Source organism: Hyla sarda, chromosome 5 (genome assembly GCF_029499605.1).
Source record: "Hyla sarda isolate aHylSar1 chromosome 5, aHylSar1.hap1, whole genome shotgun sequence".
NCBI classification, from domain to species: domain Eukaryota; kingdom Metazoa; phylum Chordata; class Amphibia; order Anura; family Hylidae; genus Hyla; species Hyla sarda.
In genome coordinates, this window is record NC_079193.1 from 203,611,296 (window position 1) to 203,628,821 (window position 17,526).

Consider the following 17,526-nt stretch of genomic DNA (forward strand, 5'->3'; position numbering starts at 1 on the left):
CAAAATGGAGGCTCTTAGCGCACTTTTTGATCAAAACATGTCCCCCATCCACCACGCGGAGGTGGCCTCATTTCGGTTAGGACCCTAACACTCATTTTACTCACCTCTGCTGGCTCTGCCAGCCTCTGTCTGGGTGACATGCTGGATCCACTATCAATTTAAAAAACTCCTGTGAAACAGGGAGGGGTGCCCGGCTACAGAGGGTGCCACTCCCCCTAAATTGCACAGCAAAAACAAAAATAGCCAGCACAACTACCTAATACACGGGTGCATGCTGCTGTGGCAAATACAAAGTATACAAAAAAGTGGATCCAGCATGTCACCCAGACAGAGGCTATATGCCCAGCAGAGGTGAGTGAAATGAGTGTTAGGGTCCCATCCAAAATGAGGCCACCTCTGCATGGTGGATGGGGGACATGTTTTGATCAAAAAGTGCGCTAAGAGCCTCCATTTTTTGACCAAGAGTGCTGCTGCAACCTTCTTTTTTGTATACTTTGTATAATTTGCCACAGCAGTGTGCACCCGTGTATTAGGTAGTTGTGCCTGCTATTTTCTTTTTGTTTTTGCTGTTTCTGCACATAGTATTAGGCCCCTGTACTGCCCAAATATATTATTAAGCCCCAATACTGCCCCCACATAGTATTGGGCACCCATATAGTATAAAGCCCCTAATCTTCTACTATCAGATTTGAGTGACTTTGCAGAAGAGCAAAGAGCATTTGGTTATTGGTTTACAGTTAATACCACAATCAATGGACATGGTAGCAACACTGTTTACATTAGGACATAGCTGTTTGTACTTGGTACTATGTTAGTTACATTTTCCTTTATTTTATAGCGTTTTATGATATTTGGATTTTTTTATGGAAAGTGCTACAAAGAACATTGTGCTATATAAAGTTTCATATTTCATGTGTTGCCCCCCTTAGTCATACTGAATAAAACATGGGTTTCTCAAGTTTTAACTATAGGAAATAGATTGGATCAGAAACAACCTGTTAAACCCCTAACATAAAAGATATATATATATATATATATATATATATATATATATATATACCGTATTTATCGGCGTATAACACGCACTTTTTAGGCTAAAATTTTTAGCCTAAAGTCTGTGTGCGTGTTATACGCCGATACACCCCCAGGAAAGGCAGGGGGAGAGAGGCCGTCGCTGCCCGCTTCTCTCCCCCTGCCTTTCCTGGGGTCTAGAGCGCTGCTGTCGGCCTTTTTCACCCCCTGGTTATCGGCGCCGACAGCCAGGAGGAGAGAATGGGCAGCGGCACCCATTGCCGGCGCCGCTGCCCCGTTGCCTCCCCCCATCCCCAGTGGCATGATTACCTGAGTCAGGTCCGCGCTGCTCCAGGCCTCCGTCGTGCGTCCCCGGCGTCATTGCTATGCGCTGAACGGCGCAGCGCATGACGTCAGAGCGCCGCGCCGTGCACAGCAACGACGCTGGGGATGCACGACGGAGGCCTGGAGCAGCGCGGACCCGACTCAGGTAATTATGCCACCGGGGATGGGGGGAGGCAACGGGGCAGCGGCGCCGGCAATGGGTGCCGCTTCCCGCTTCTCTCCCCCTGGCTATCGGCGCCGGCACCGATAGTCAGGGGGACAGAACGGGCAGCGGCGCCGATAACCAGGGGGTGAAAAGGGCCGACAGCAGCGCTCTAGACCCCAGGAAAGGCAGGGGGAGAGAAGCGGGCAGCGATGGCCTCTCTCCCCCTGCCTTTCCTGGGGGTATATCGGGGTATACACGCGCACACACGCACCCTCATTTTATATATATATATATATACACACAAAAAAAAAAAAACATGCAAGAAACATGCTTGAGCTACAAAAGTGGCAAGTCATATTAGATATGTTAGATATGTAGAGCATATACCATAAATGGTATAAAAAGAATATAGCTACAAAAATGTATTACGAGTATAAGATGAATGTTATTTATATGTCAAGCAGTAAAGAGAACATCTGTATATGGAAAAAAAACATGTGGTGTGAAAAGGATTCTAACCAAAAAATATATATCCCATACAAATATCAAAACATAAACAGAAAGATAGTGTCTGGCAAAATAATAATAAAACCTATTAATAGTGTAGCCCACCTGATCCAATCTGTTTCTTCTATTTAAAACTTGAGAAACCCATGTTTTATTCAGTATGACTAAGGGTGGCAACACCTGAAACACCGTCTTTGTGTCTTTGACTTTTATGCTCAATAAATTAGATTTATCTGCATCTCTCATCTTGGAATTCATATACTGGGGTGGCCCAGCACCTGCCGTGGATTGAGTTTTGGGGATTACGTTTCGGGGATTTTGCTTTGGAACTGTGTTCATGCTCCCCCATTTCTATTGTTTGTGGCTCTGCTGAACAATATGTCTGAAACAAATGCATCTAATGCTAGCACTTGCCTGCAAGCAATATGGGACCGCCGAGCCAGAGCAGACACAATCTCACAAATGCTGAATTTGTCTAACTTCGAGACACATGATATGGTGAATCTACGCATCAAGATGAATGAACATGAATCAGCTCTGATCCAAGAATCACGCATATGGTTGGATTTATCTAACTTGAAAAAGTACTTAGATCAGCAATTAATTCCACACCTATTGAGAATAAAAATGTTTCCTACTACAAGATATTCGGAGAATTTTAAGAAAGAGTAGAAAGAAATCCTGACTGACTCTTCTAATAAATTCAGAAAACTCATTTCATTTGAAGAAATATTTTTACGCGATGTCCAGGACTATCAAACTAACAATGTCTATGTGTGGCCAATGGTTGATAATAAATCATCTACTCGATGTATACTTAAGAAAATCAAAAAGCACTAACCCAGAGGAAATTGAATGGTTAACTTTAGTTCCACCAAGGGAGATTCTTCAGATTCAGCTGCAGAGGGTATGGATTCATCTGCTAATTCTGTGAGCTTAACTGCTACCAATGTCCAACAACCTACTACGTCATCTGTCTGCAACCGGTCAACTTCTTATAAGGGAAATATAAGGGCCAAAGAAACTCTCGTCATCTGTACAAGAAGAGGTAGTTGACACAATAATGATCTTCAACATCTCTGCTAAGGTATTGTCGGGGGACCAATTGTCTGTGCTGTCTAGGGGTCTGTCTTTTTCCCCCACACTGGGTTTTGATCTATTCAGGACTTTATAAGATGTTAATAAGTTTGTATGTGATATTGTCATCAAAAAGCATTTTTAGATACCCCTGTTAACAACAGCACCATACAGGACTCTTGTACACGAACTGACCCCAACAATATGTCAGAGAACAGTGTCATTTCCCCCAATACTGATAGTGCTGCTCATCCTTCAAGCTTATGTTTTACTGATTTTTATTTAATTTCTTTACGTTTGATGGGACATATTACCTGCAGATCACTGTAGCAGCCATGGGGGATACATTCTTACTTTCTCTAGCAAATATCTCCATGGCATGGTGGGAAATGCGTTTTTTGTTTTCTGATCAGAATCCTTTCAAACAGTACACTTTACATTATGGTCACTATATTGATGATCTGGTTTTTGTCTGTGGTTTTGATTATGAACACACTGATTCTTTTACAGCATTAACTCTAATCCGGATAGCCTTGCCTTTATGGTGACGTATTGTGGCCATCAAGTTTCTTTCCTTGATCTCAATCTACATGGAGATGTTTATAGTGGTCAAGTTTTATCTTGTACATTTAGAAAAGAAACATCTGTAAATGCCATCCTTTATGCAACGTTTTGCCATCTATTTCATGTATAAAATCTCCCTATCAGCAAAGATATTAGAGCCCCTTGTAACTGTACTAGTAATATTGATTTTGAATGTGAAATGGATTCTCTACCAACTCATCTTTGGCATAGAGGTTATCCGAACTGGAAAATCCAGCGGGCACACAATGTAGTACGTCACAGACAGGATTTAATTGCACCTCGGCATCGGTTATACAAATCCACAAATCAAGCTAGTCATTTTCGCTACCCATATAGTACACGATATAATGCTATCTGCAAAATTGTGCATAAATGTATGCCTTTAACCCCTTAAGGACCGGGGTTTTTTCCGTTTTTGCACTTTCACTTTTTGCTCCTTGCCTTTAAAAAATCATAACTCTTTCAATTTTGCACCTAAAAATCCATATGATTGCTTATTTATTGCGCCACCAATTCTACTTTGTAATGACGTCAGTCATTTTGCCCAAAAAAGCTATGGTGAAATGGAAAAAAAATCATTGTGCGACAAAATTGAAAAAAAAAACGCAGTTTTGTAAATTTTGGGGGCTTACGTTTCTACGTAGTACATTTTTCGGTAAAAATGACACCTTATCTTTATTCTGTAGATCCATACGATTAAAATGATACCCTACTTATATAGGTTTGATTTTGTCGTACTTCTGGAAAAAATCATAACTACATGCACGAAAATTTATATGTTTAAAATTGTCATCTTCTGACCCCTATAACTTTTTAATTTTTCCGCGTATGGGGCGGTATGAGGGCTCATTTTTTGCGCCGTGATCTGAAGTTTTTAACGGTGCCATTTTTGCATTGATAAGACTTATTGATCGCTTTTTATTCATTTTTTCATTATATAAAAAGTGACCAAAAATGCACTATTTTGGACTTTGGAATTTTTTTGCGCGTACGCCATTGACCGTGCGGTTTAATTAAAGATATATTTTTATAATTCAGACATTTCTGCACGCGGTGATACCATATATGTTTATTTTTATTTAAACTGTGTTTTTTTTTATGGGAAAAGGGGGGTGATTCAAACTTTTAATAGAGGAGGTGTTAAATGATCTTTTTTCACTTTTTTTTGCAGTGTTATAGGTCCCATAGGGACCTATAACAATGCACACACTGATCTTTCACACTGATCACTGGTTTCTCATAGGAAACCAGTGATCGATGATTCTGCCGCTTGACTGCTCATGCCTGGATCTCAGGCACTGAGCAGTCATTCGGTGATCGGACAGCGAGGAGGCAGGTAGGGACCCTCTGGCTGTCCTGTAAGCTGTTCGGGATGCCGCGATTACGCCGCGGCTATCCCGAACAGCCCACTGAGCTAACCGGCAGTTTTTACTTTCACTTTTAGCCGCGTGGCTCAGCTTTGAGCGTGCGGCTAAAGGGTTAATAGCGTGCGGCACCGCGATCAGTGCCGCGTGCTATTAGCGGCCGGGTGCCGGCGTCACTATGACGCCGGGTCCGCCGTGATATGATGCGGGGTCACCGTGGGACCCCGTGTTATATCACGGGAGCGGGACCAAGGACGTACTCATACGTCCTTGGTCCTTAAGAGGTTAATTACTTCTGATTTGCAGTTTTGTAAAGTAAAAAAAAAATGGGTGCAAATGTGTTGCAAAAAAAGCCCCTATATTGGGACAATTGTTGTCCCCTAGTTTATTCTCTAGTGACACCATAAATACCCCTACTTGGTTGTGCCATGTTGGCTCTTTCAAATGTTGTTCTTTCATGCAATGCAGTACTACTGTTACAACTTTTTCTACTGGTAATATACATAATACAAAACATGTCATCTCATGTTTAAATTGCAAACTGCAGTATCTTGGATGCACCACTACTACATTGAAAGTAAGAATAAGAAAACATCTGACAGATATACAACACTTCAACACACGTCATGTCTCGGTCGTCTCATTACACTGTGCCCAATACTTTGCAGGCAAAAACCATCAAAGTACAGGGCATTGAAAAAGTTGTACTACCAGCATGTGGGGGAGACTTTAGACAAAAGGTATTATCTAGAGACAGGGCCGGTGCCCCATATAGTGCTCAATATATACAGTGCCCCTATATAATGCCCATGGCCCCATATATACAGTGCCCCAAGCCCTCATATAGTACCCAATATATTTAGTGCCCCCATATATACAGTGTCCCTGATGGCTGCCCCCATATATACAGTGCCCCTGCCAGCTGCCCCATATAGTGCTCACTATATATATACAGTGTACCCATATATACAGTTGGACTTGATGGACGTATGTCTTTTTTCAACCATACTAACTATGTAACTATGTAACAGTTCCCCCAGATATCTTGTGAAACTCACACTCTTCTCTGGCCTCTCTAGTCTACTCTGCCACTACTGACTTCACTTCAGCTCAGACCAGCAGCATGATCCTCCTCTCCGCTCCAACCATTCTCTGCTTCTGTGTGATGGCACAGTCACGCAAAGCCTTAGGACGCAGTGGTGTTGCTAGGGTTGGTTTCACCCGGTGAATTAGAAAATGAGGTGAAGCGCGTTGCAGAAATTTTTTCCAGTATAATATTCAAATATACCAATTGCCACGTAATGGGAAAGTGCTAAAGATGTTTTTACCATGTAAAACTAAAGCCTCCAGTATGACCTTAGCAGTGGTAAGGGTATGCTGGAAATTGTTGTTTCACCCATTATTACTGCAAAACTTTCAATAGACTACAACTCTGATGGGACATAGTGAGGAGAATACACAATGATATCAGTGACTACAGGGGTGACTTTTCCCTTATCTAATTCAGATGGTACATACCACGGGGTCCAGCTAAATCTTCTCTCTGCAGAACTTAACGCCAAGATGGTTCCTCACTATGTCAGCGGAGTCTGATCCTCTATATGAAAATGATAATTAATATAATGCTGCCAGGCACTGTATCCTCTGAACATAATACTGCCACACACTGCACTCTCTGATTATAAACCTGCCACACACTTTATCCTCTGAATATAAAACTATCCCACACTCTACATTCAAAATATATTATACTGCTACACACTGTGCCCTCTGAATAGAATACTACTGCACACTACACTCTCTGAATATAATACTACTGCACATTGTACCCTCTGAATATAATACTCCCACACACTGTACCTTCGGAATATAATAATACCACACAGTATAATACTGCCAGAAATTGTATCTTCTGTATATAACACTACCACACACTGCACTCTCTGAATATAATACTATTCCACATTGCGCCTCTGAATACAACCTTGCCATACAGTAAACTGTCTGAATACAATACTGCAACATATTGTGGCACATAAAAACTGTATCAGCCCAGAAATTCCTTATATGATACACCATACCTTTGAGATGCAAAACACTGTGTGCCCCTCACATATAGTAATAATGCCTCCTGCCCTGTGCCCCCTACATATAAAATATAACAATGCCCAGTGATGTCACAGTACAGGGATAATACACCCAATGATGTCACAATACAGGGATAATACAGCCAGTGATGTCACAGTAAAAAGATTATACACTTAATGACGTTACAGTACAGGGATAATACACAGTGATGTCACAATACAGGGGTAATACACACAGTAATGTCACAGTACAGGGATAGTATATACATAGTGATGTCACAATACAGGGATAATACACACAGTGGTGTCACAATACAGAAATAACAAATACAGTGATGTCACAGTACATGGATAATACACACAATGATGTCACAGTACAGAGATAATACACAGTGATGTCACAGTACAGGGATAATACACACAGTGATGTCACAGTACAGGGATAATACACAGTGATGTCATAGTACAGGGATAATACACACAGTGATGTCACAGTACAGGGATAATACGCAGTGATGTCACAGTACAGGGATAATACACAGAGATGTCATAGTACAGGGATAATACACACAGTGATGTCACAGTACAGGGATAATACACAGTGATGTCATAGTACAGGGATAATACACACAGTGATGTCATAGTACAGGGATAATACACACAGTGATGTCACAGTACAGGGATAATACACAGTGATTTCATAGTACAGGGATAATACACACAGTGATGTCCCAGTACAGGGATAATACACAGTGATGTCACAGTACAGGGATAATATGCAGTGATGTCACAGTACAGGGATAATACACAGTGATGTCATAGTACAGGGATAATACACACAGTGATGTCATAGAACAGGGATAATACACACAGTGATGTCACAGTACAGGGATAATACACAGTGATGTCACAGTACAGGGATAATACACAGTGATGTCATAGTACAGGGATAATATACACAGTGATGTCCCAGTACAGGGATAATACACAGTGATGTAACAGTACAGGGATAATACACAGTGATGTCATAGTACAGGGATAATACACACACAGTGATGTCACTGTACAGAAATAAGAAATACAGTGAGGTCACAGTACAGAGATAATACACACAGCAATGTCATAGTAGAGGGAGACTACACAGTACAGGGTTAATATGCAACTATAGAACAGTACAGGGTTAGAACTCACAATGGGATGGGGGGGGGTGAGGACTGGCAGGGGTCAGGGCACAGTATTTATAGAGTTACCTATGTAACCTGCCTGTCATGCCATAGCCATATGTTCTGTTGCACTCTGGTCCTTCCTCTGACCCTAGCAGGCCTCTGTCTGTGATCACATGACCAGCAGGAGGAGGAGGTGGGCAGGAGGCCGAGATCGCTGTGTGATGGCAGTTTTTCCCAAGTAGGTGCATACAGATATAGCAAAACTACAACTCCCAGCATGTCTGCACAGCTTTTGGCTGTCTGGGCATGCTGGGAGCTGTGGTTTTCAACAGCTGGATGCACACTGTTTGGGAAACACTGCTTTATGGAGGCAGTGAAGGGGTCCATATATATACACACAGGATAAGCTTTGTATGTCACAACAGAGCAGGTATATTTACCCTCCCCTGGATCTCCACTCATGGCAGGAGCGGCTCGCAGTCTGGGGCCGGCTGTATGAGTCCTCTGTGACTGTGGTGACTCATAATGATGCCCACAGTCCTGAAGCCGCCTGCCACCACGGTGCCAGTCACAGCCCCCACACACTGCTGTGCTGTACCTGTGTGCCATGCCTCAGAGAAGTGATCACAAAGCTCGTAAGAAAAAAACAAAAAACTGTTTAACCCCTTAAGGACCAAGCCCATTTTATTTTAGTTTTCGTTTTTTCCTCCTCGCCTTCTAAAATCCATAACTCTTTTATTTTTCCATCTAAAGACCCATATAAGGGCTTGTTTTTTGCATGACCAATTGTGCTTTGTAATGAAAACTCTAATTTTACCAAAAAATGTATGACAAGTCCAAAGAATATTTTTTTTAGGGAGGAAATTGAAATGAAAACAACAATTTTTCACACTTTTGAGGGATACATTTTCACACTGTACATTTTACGGTAAAAATGACATGTGTTCTTTATTCTGTGGGTCAATACAATTAAAATGAAACCCATGGCTAGATACTTTTCTATTTTTGTACTGCTTAAAAAAACCTCAAACTTTCTGTAAAAAATCAGTAATATAAAATCGCTTTTTTTTTACTTTTAATTTTTACACTTTTCAACTTTTTTTTTCACACTTTTTATGTCCCCATAGGAGACTATCAATAGCAATCAGTTGATTGCTAATACTGTTCAGTGCTATGCATAGGGCATAGCACTGATCAGTATTATCGGCTATCTTCTGCTCTGGTCTGCTCAATCTCAGACCAGAGCAGAAGACGCTGGGAGACAGCTGGAGGCAGGTGAGGGGACCTCTGGCCGCCATTACAGATGATCAGGTCCCCGCAGCAGCGCTGCGGGCGATCCGATCATCTATTTTAACATGCGCATTGCCGCAGATGCCGTGATCTGAAATGATCGCGGCATCTGAGGGGTTAATGGCGGACATCCGCATGATCGCGGATGTCAGCCATTACCGGCGGATCCCCGGCTGCTGAAAGCAGCCAGGACCTGCAGAGTATGATGCGAGTACAGCTCCGATGCTCATAGTCATACACAGGGTGTAAATGTATGTGCTGGTGCGCTATGTACGTCCGCACCGGGACGTACATTTACATACGTGGTCGCTAAGTGGTAAATTTTTCGCCCCCCCTTGGCTGTGTGGCATCATCGCCCTAAGGCAGCCCCATGGGCCACCTTTTTATTGCGCCAGGCCTATCTAGAGAAATATACTGGATCATGACTTTGGCTACTAGAACTCCCCATGGATTAAATAAAAGACTAGATGTTCTGTTACACTATTAATAGGTTTTATTATTATTTTGTCAGACATTATCTTTCTGTTTTTGTTTTGATTTTTGTATGGGATATATATTTTTTTGGTTGGAACCCTTTTCACACCACATATTTTTCTCCATATACAGATTGTATTTTCTCTTTACTTCTTGATATATGAATATAATTCACCTCGTACTAGTGCTACATTTTTGTGGCTATTTTATATTTATACTATTTATAGTATATGCTTTTATCTACATATATAATAGGGCTTGTCCCTTTGTAGTTCAAGCATTTATCTTGCATGTGTTTTTCTTGTAAATGTGATATACAAAAATAGCAAAAATAGGAAAAAGTGAGAATGAAACAAAAATAAGCAGATAACTAATATGGTTAAAGCAAGTTCTTTTATAAAAGTAAGAAATAACTGCTGGGAGCTGTAAATTACTGTCTATGTAGAGGACAGGAGTTTCTTCAGGGTCCTGTACAGTACACGAAATGTCCTAAAAAAGTAATATGGAGCCGTCCTTACTTGGTGTCCAAAGGAGCAGCTAATTGTGACATAGGTTAAGAGTAGTACAGAACATGTAATACCTCCCTGAACTGTAGGGAGGCGCTACCAGACAGGAATTCAATGCATACACTTCAGTAATACACGGGTTTTACCAGTGAATGCTCATTCTGATTGGTCAGTTCTTCCAGCCATTGACATGTTTCGCTGATTTGGACTATCTGTAACATTGTATGTTGAGTTTGGTTTCCAGTTACTATGGTCCAAAAAAGACCATTGTACCTTGAAACTATTGTATGTTGAAACCACTGTGAGTTGAGGGATCAATGTATTGGTGTGGCCCAGCACCTGCCGTGACATGGATTGAGTTTTGGGGTCAGCTGAATTATTAAGTTTCAGTTATAAACATATTGTATATAGAGAACTAAGTAAACTATGAGCAGATGATATCCAATAATACCGTAGTCAAGGAATTGGGAAATGTAATGGGCTGTATGACAATAACAGCTCAACTCTTGCCAATTGTTTGCAGTATTGCAGTTCAACTCCATTCAACAGTTTTTAGTCTTTAAAATAAATGCTGGAGTAAATGGCAGCCCAAATACTGCAGATGGGTTTGCTGGGTAGTGATAGAGGATAGTCTGGACGGCATTCACTCATATCTACTGACGATGTCCTCAGTGGGGGGTTTCTAACTCAGGCTCCTTCTCATATACACTAGGGACCATTTAATCGAAAGACACATGATCTTAAGTACCATATAAAATTGGACGCACACTGAGCTGTAAAATAGGCTCATAGCTGGCATTAATCTTAAATAACCTCTATTGAGCCAGCTTGCTGAGACCACTAGTCTGCTCATCCATTGCTTACTATTGATGGATATAGCAGTATTATCTTCTTTTCTGTAATACAACTTCATATCAGTAGGTGAATTCCTACATTACATACTGAGTGCATGTAAATAGTTTTCACAAGAAGTAGGAATATAAAATATATTTGTTCTTTGACAGTGGCCTTTAAGAGTAGGCTTAGAAATGATATAACCTTAGCAATAGACCTTTGCAGTACGGCATGAAAGTGCCATTGCTTTGGCTGTAATTGCTGCCTAACTCTGTGTACTCCCACAGCTATCAAGATTGAGAGGTCACCATAGGTGACCAATCCTACATGAGTATATACTACATCCGACTTCACACAACATCAGCATCGGTTAGGCCTTTGAATGGTACATTTACAAAGATCCAGTAATAAGCAACTTCAACATACATATTCAGCTAAAAACATGCACGTGCTCTGTATTTTTGGCAATATCTGAAATGGTTGCTGAAGATGCACTTTGTATTGACCTCTGAATCAATGTCAACACCTGCAGAAAGTAGTCTTACTTTATCAAGAGAGAATTCTTAGTCCTCAGTAACATGGCTAATGTATATCTTGATGTTTCCATTATAAACCACTATAGGCCAGCTGAAGGTCAGTGCTGTGTAGTCTACATAAAGGGAGGCTGAGCATCCTGGCTGTATGGATATACACTGTGAAATGTGTCCTCTGCTTATTTGCAGAATATACATTCAGGCTGTTGAGAAGTGAACAACATCTATTCTTTGCACTGAGGACCTTGCTGTTTTCTGGGTGTTAATACAGATATTAATATGCATCTAAACTTGTCATTTTCTAATTAAGAATGTTTTCTTTATTCTCATCACTTTCTTCGGTGGTGTGGGCCGCAAATCCAATCTCTGTTATACTACTCTGTTTATACATAGAGTGAAACTACTGGGGGAATTCTGATTTAATTTGGTGATAGGAACATCTCACAAGGATAGAATCTAAAAATATTAGACACAATACAACAGAGTGCCTCTTCTCTGTGCTGTCTAAACAATATCATGCATCTGATATTTAGACAGAAAAATCCAAGTTTACAGTCAGCATGCCTAGAGACTAATATGAACAATATAGCGTGAAAATAATAGAGAGTAGGATAGAGGGGAGTAATGTCCTCACTGTACAGTCCTCACCAGTCTGCTATCCCATTCCCTTATAGTGCACGGGGCAGGTTGGGTCTTCTAGACCCCTGTGCTGACTAATGGGATACCCAAGACCCCTATATGATGCCTATATGCACTAACAGGGCATAAGGAAAGGGGTTGTCTTAGCGAGACAACCTCTTTAATATATATTGTATAATACATCATCTGTACAACTACACCTCTGTAGACTGACAAAATTAATAGTGTCTTAATAAATAAAAAATAATACATAAATAAATAATAAAGTTTTAGACAATCTCTTTCCATGCACTCTATTTAGATATATGGCATCACAGAAAGTGGCATTGAAAAGTACAGGCTACAAAGTAGGCTTAAAGGGGTACTCTGCCGCTAGACATCTTAAATATGTCTGATGACAGGGGTCAGGCCTCTGGGACCCTCCCCCGCGATCTCCGTGCAGCACCCTGCATTCTGAACATTATGTTCAGAATGCTTGATTCGGGAGGCCGTGGTTGTGATGTCATGCCACAACCCCTCGTGATGTCATGAGGGGGGAGTGGCATAACATCACAACCATGGCCACCAGCACCAAGTGTTCGGAATATAATGTTCAGAACACTGGGTGCTGCACGGGAGGGGGGGTCTCTGAGGACAGACCCCCGCGATCAGACATCTTATCCCCTATCCAAGATGTCTAGGGGCGGAGTACCCCTTAAAGCTAAGGGAGTAAAAAAGATAGGCTACGTTTCCACACAGGTTTTTTTCTGCCATTTTTTGGAAAACTGCCAATGCAGTTTTTGAGCCAAAGCCAAAAGTATATTAAAAAGCAACGGGAAATATAAAGGAAGGATTTATACTTCTCCTTCCTACTGGATCCACTTCTGACTTTGGCTCAAAAAAACTGCCAGAAAAAAACCTGTGTGGAAGCCTAGCCATATAGAACATTACTCACAGACAGCAATAGCTGTTTCTTTTTTATTTTTAATAAGTCTTCATCTTAACACTTTCAGGACCGAGCTATTATTTTTTTTTTTTTGAGGTTTCATTTTTTCCTTTAATTTTTTTGAGGTAACTCTTTTATTTTTCCATCTAAAGACCCATATGAGGGGTTGTTTATTGCATCACAAATTGAACTTTGCAATTACATCACTCATTTTACCTCCAAATGTACAGTGAAACAAACAAAAAATTATTTGTAGGGCAAAATAAAAAAAATAAAAAAAAATTTGCAACTTTTGGGGGCTTCTGTTTCTACACAGTGCACTTTTCGGTAAAAATTTCACTTTAGCTTTATTCTGTAGGTCCATACAAATAAAATGATACCCAATTTTTAGTTTTATTTTTTTTTAATTTTACTACTTTTAAAAAAATTCACAAACTGGTATGCTTAAAAGTGTCCTCTTTAACTTTTTTATTTTCTATATACAGTGATTTATGAGGGTTCATTTCTAGTGCTGTAATCTATAGTGTTTATCGGAACCATTTTTGTTTTGATGGCACCTTTTGATCACGTTTTATTCATTTTTTTCTAGTATGTGAAGTGACCAAAAATCTGCATTTCTGGACTTTGGTATTTTTTTTTTACACTTTCGCCTTTCACTGTGTAATTTAATTAACGTTATATTTTGTTAGTTCGGCGATACCACATATGTTTATGTTTTCTTTTTTTTCACTTTATATTGTTTGAAAAATGGGAAAAGGGGGGTGATTTAAACTTTTATTAGGGAAGGGGTTGAATCACATTTATTGCTTTTTTTATTTTATATTTTTTGTAAACTTTTTTTTAGTCCCCATAGGGGACTATAACATGCAATCTTTAGATTGCATACACTGGATCAATGCCTCTCCATAGAAGAGCATTGATCAGTGTTATAGGTGTTCCTTTGCTTCAGCCTAGCATAGCTGATTGCAAGCTTGGAGCACGGATCGATCGAACAGCAGAGAGGAAGGTAAGAGACCTCCTGCTGTCCTCTCAGCTGATAGGGATTCCGTGGTTTCGCCACAGCAGTCCCGATCAGCCCGCTGAACTAGCTGGGAATGGGATTTACCACTTTTAGATGCCTCAATTAACTTTGAGGGTTAATGTTGGACATCAGCCCGATCAGCAATGTCTGGCTTTAGCGTGGGTCCCGGTTGCTGATAGCAACCGGGACCCACCGGGTATGATGCATGCTCAGCTGCTGAGCGCACGTCATACAGCAGGAGCCCTCAGTGGATGTAAATATACGTCCGTTTGGGGAAAAGGGTTAAATATACAGCCAATATAGATACAAAAGCAATCATTACAATGCCAGAGACAAAGTTAATACAGGCATGGCCGCTGCATAGTCCTGGAGCTTCATTTTGGAGGCACGCACCCTTGATCATGCGCCATAAGGATGCGCTGTTACCTTTGGTGTCAATACATTTATTCTATCTATTTTAAACAATTATCTGCTTATCTGTTTATTATTATTTGTTTCATTAAGGTAATAGTACATTGGAGAGGATTAAAGAAAATGATAAAGATAAAAGCCATTCTCACCCATTATTCCATAGACTATAACACTAAGGAAAATGAAAAGCACAAAAATAAGACATAACTACTTTGACCTACCAGAATGATTGGATATACTTTGCTGCCTCTCTCTTGTGTTTGTAGGTCATGCAGGATTTTTCTTGCAGCATGCGCTAGGTGTGGGGTGTTTTCCTCATAAACATTAATTATTAAATTGCAACCTGTCAAAAAAAAGTTACCGATGTACAACAGTGGTGTCCAAAGGTTTTCAGACTGACACAAATTTTGCTACTTGGTTTGCTACTATAGTGATTTTTGATCTTTCAGTCAGATGTTTATATGGTTTACTGCAGTAGAATAAGATAAGCATTTCATAAGCTTTAAAACTTTGATAAATATTCCAAGTTTATGCAAAAAACTCAATAATTTCATTGTTGACCTTTCTTTTATAAGACTTTTGCAGTTCGCCCTGGCATGGAAACTCATTCTTGCCTATTCAGTGCTTGGAGTTGTTCACATTTTCTGTGTTTTTGTTTGTACACCTGCTTTTTGAGGATTTACCACAGGTTCTTAAAGGGGTACTCCACTGGCCAGCGTAGGGAACTAAATGTTCCGAACAGCTGTCACACCCCCTCCCATAGACTTGCATGGAGGGAGCATGGCCATGATGTCATGAGGGGCGTGGCCGCCCCTGCAGTGCAAAAACAGGGTTCGGAACATTTAGTTCCCTACACTGGCCAGTGGATACCCCTTTAATGGGATTGAGATCTGGGGAGTTTCCTGGCCATGCACCCAAATTTCATTGTTTTGCTCACCAAGCCACTTAGTTATCACTGTTGCCTTGTGATATGGGGCTCCGTCAATTTCTCCTGGAGTGCTGAGAGAAGCTGCTCTTGGAGGTTCTTTAGCTTTCAGCATGTTTCAAAGCCTTCTCCTAAAGAGAATTTAACTACAGGACAGGTTTAACACCAGTGCAGAGTCACTCAAGAATTACAGCAGACAGGTGTCAGTGCATCTGCAGGCACAGTAAGGCGAAGACTTTTGGATGCTGGCCTGGTCTCGAGAAGGGAAGCAAAGAAGCCACCAGAGTGATATCCTGCAAGAAGTACAGGGATTGTACAGAAGAACTTGGGCAACGTTATTTTCTCTGATAAAGCCTCCTTTAGACTATGTAGGCCATATGGAAGAATGATTTTCCAGAAAAGAAAACGTAAGCGCTACCATGCGTTCTGTGTCATGCCAACAGTTAACCATTCTTAGACCATTCATGTGGGGAGTTGCTTTTAACAGGGGTTATCCACCATAAGGTGATTTTAGTACTTACCTCCCAGACAGTAATGGACATGCTTAGGAAGAATTGGTGCTTTTCTTGGGGCCAAATGGCTATGTTGTGCTTCCACTATAACACTGCTGGTATCTTTTCATGAACTTGCTATTTCCAGTTGAAGTTCCCACCCTCGAACTAAATGTCTCAGAATTCCAGTTTTTTCTAACCAAGGTGCCTTCAGCTGTTGCAAAACTACAATTCACTGCAGAATAATCTACAACCCACCCAGCGGTCGCTCCATCCACTGAAGCAGACAGGCTCATTTGAACACCTGACTAGTGATGTAATGTCTCGGGCCTCACTGCAACCTGGGAAAACGTGGGACGACACTTATTTTGTATGCTGTTAAAAATAAACATTGGGGCAAAGATCACATAAGAATTGCAAGACCACCATGAAACACAGGTAGAGGCACTATTTTATGAACTACACTAACTTTACAGACCCTGCAGCATAGTCAAATAAAAAAAAAATCCCGAAATACCCCTTTAATCCATGGAGACGCCTCACTTGCTGCCATGAATAAAGAATGGTATCTAAACAACCTCCAAGAGGTACTTCTCCCAAAAATCTAGGAGCAATTTAGTGATGAACAATGCTATTTCCAGCACGATGAAGCACCATGTTACAAGGGCTTGGTAAACAAAATATTGAAATTTTGGGTCCTTGGCCAGGAAACTCTCCAGATCTCAATCCCTTTAAGAACCCTATGGTCAATCCACAAAAAGTAGGAGGGCAAATTAAAACACAGAAATTGTGATAAACTCCAAGCACTGAATAGGCAAGTCTGAGTGTCCCTCAATTAGGGTTTGGCCTAGAAGCTGATATTAGGCATGCCAGGGCAAATTGCAGAAGTCTTCAAAAAGAAGGTTAAACACTGTAAATACATAGTTACATAGTCCTTACGGTTTAAATAAGAGTCCATCAAGTTCAACCTATAACCCTATTTATTTTATGTTCCTACTGTGTTGATCCAGAAGAAGGCAAAATAACCCTTATCAGGCTTATGCCAATTGCCTCATACCAAGGGGGAAAACATCCTTCCCAAGTACAAATATGGCATCAGAATAAATACCTGGATTAAAGTTCTGTCCTTATAAATCTATTAACCATATCCTGTAATATGTCTGCTTCCTACTTCCTTTAGCCCGGTACGT

At 40.8% G+C, this 17,526-nt stretch overlaps 1 long non-coding RNA gene across 1 annotated transcript in view; it reads right to left on the bottom strand.

The window, feature by feature from the left end:
* The window catches only part of LOC130273723 (uncharacterized), a 77,163-nt gene extending 68,742 nt beyond the window's left edge, over positions 1-8,421 (bottom strand). The window contains exons 1-2 of the long non-coding RNA XR_008844103.1: positions 8,372-8,421; positions 6,553-6,631 (exon numbers count right to left, since the gene is read on the bottom strand). This is a non-coding gene — a long non-coding RNA (uncharacterized LOC130273723). The remainder of the gene's footprint in view (positions 1-6,552; positions 6,632-8,371) is intronic.
* Positions 8,422-17,526: the final 9,105 nt, after the last annotated feature.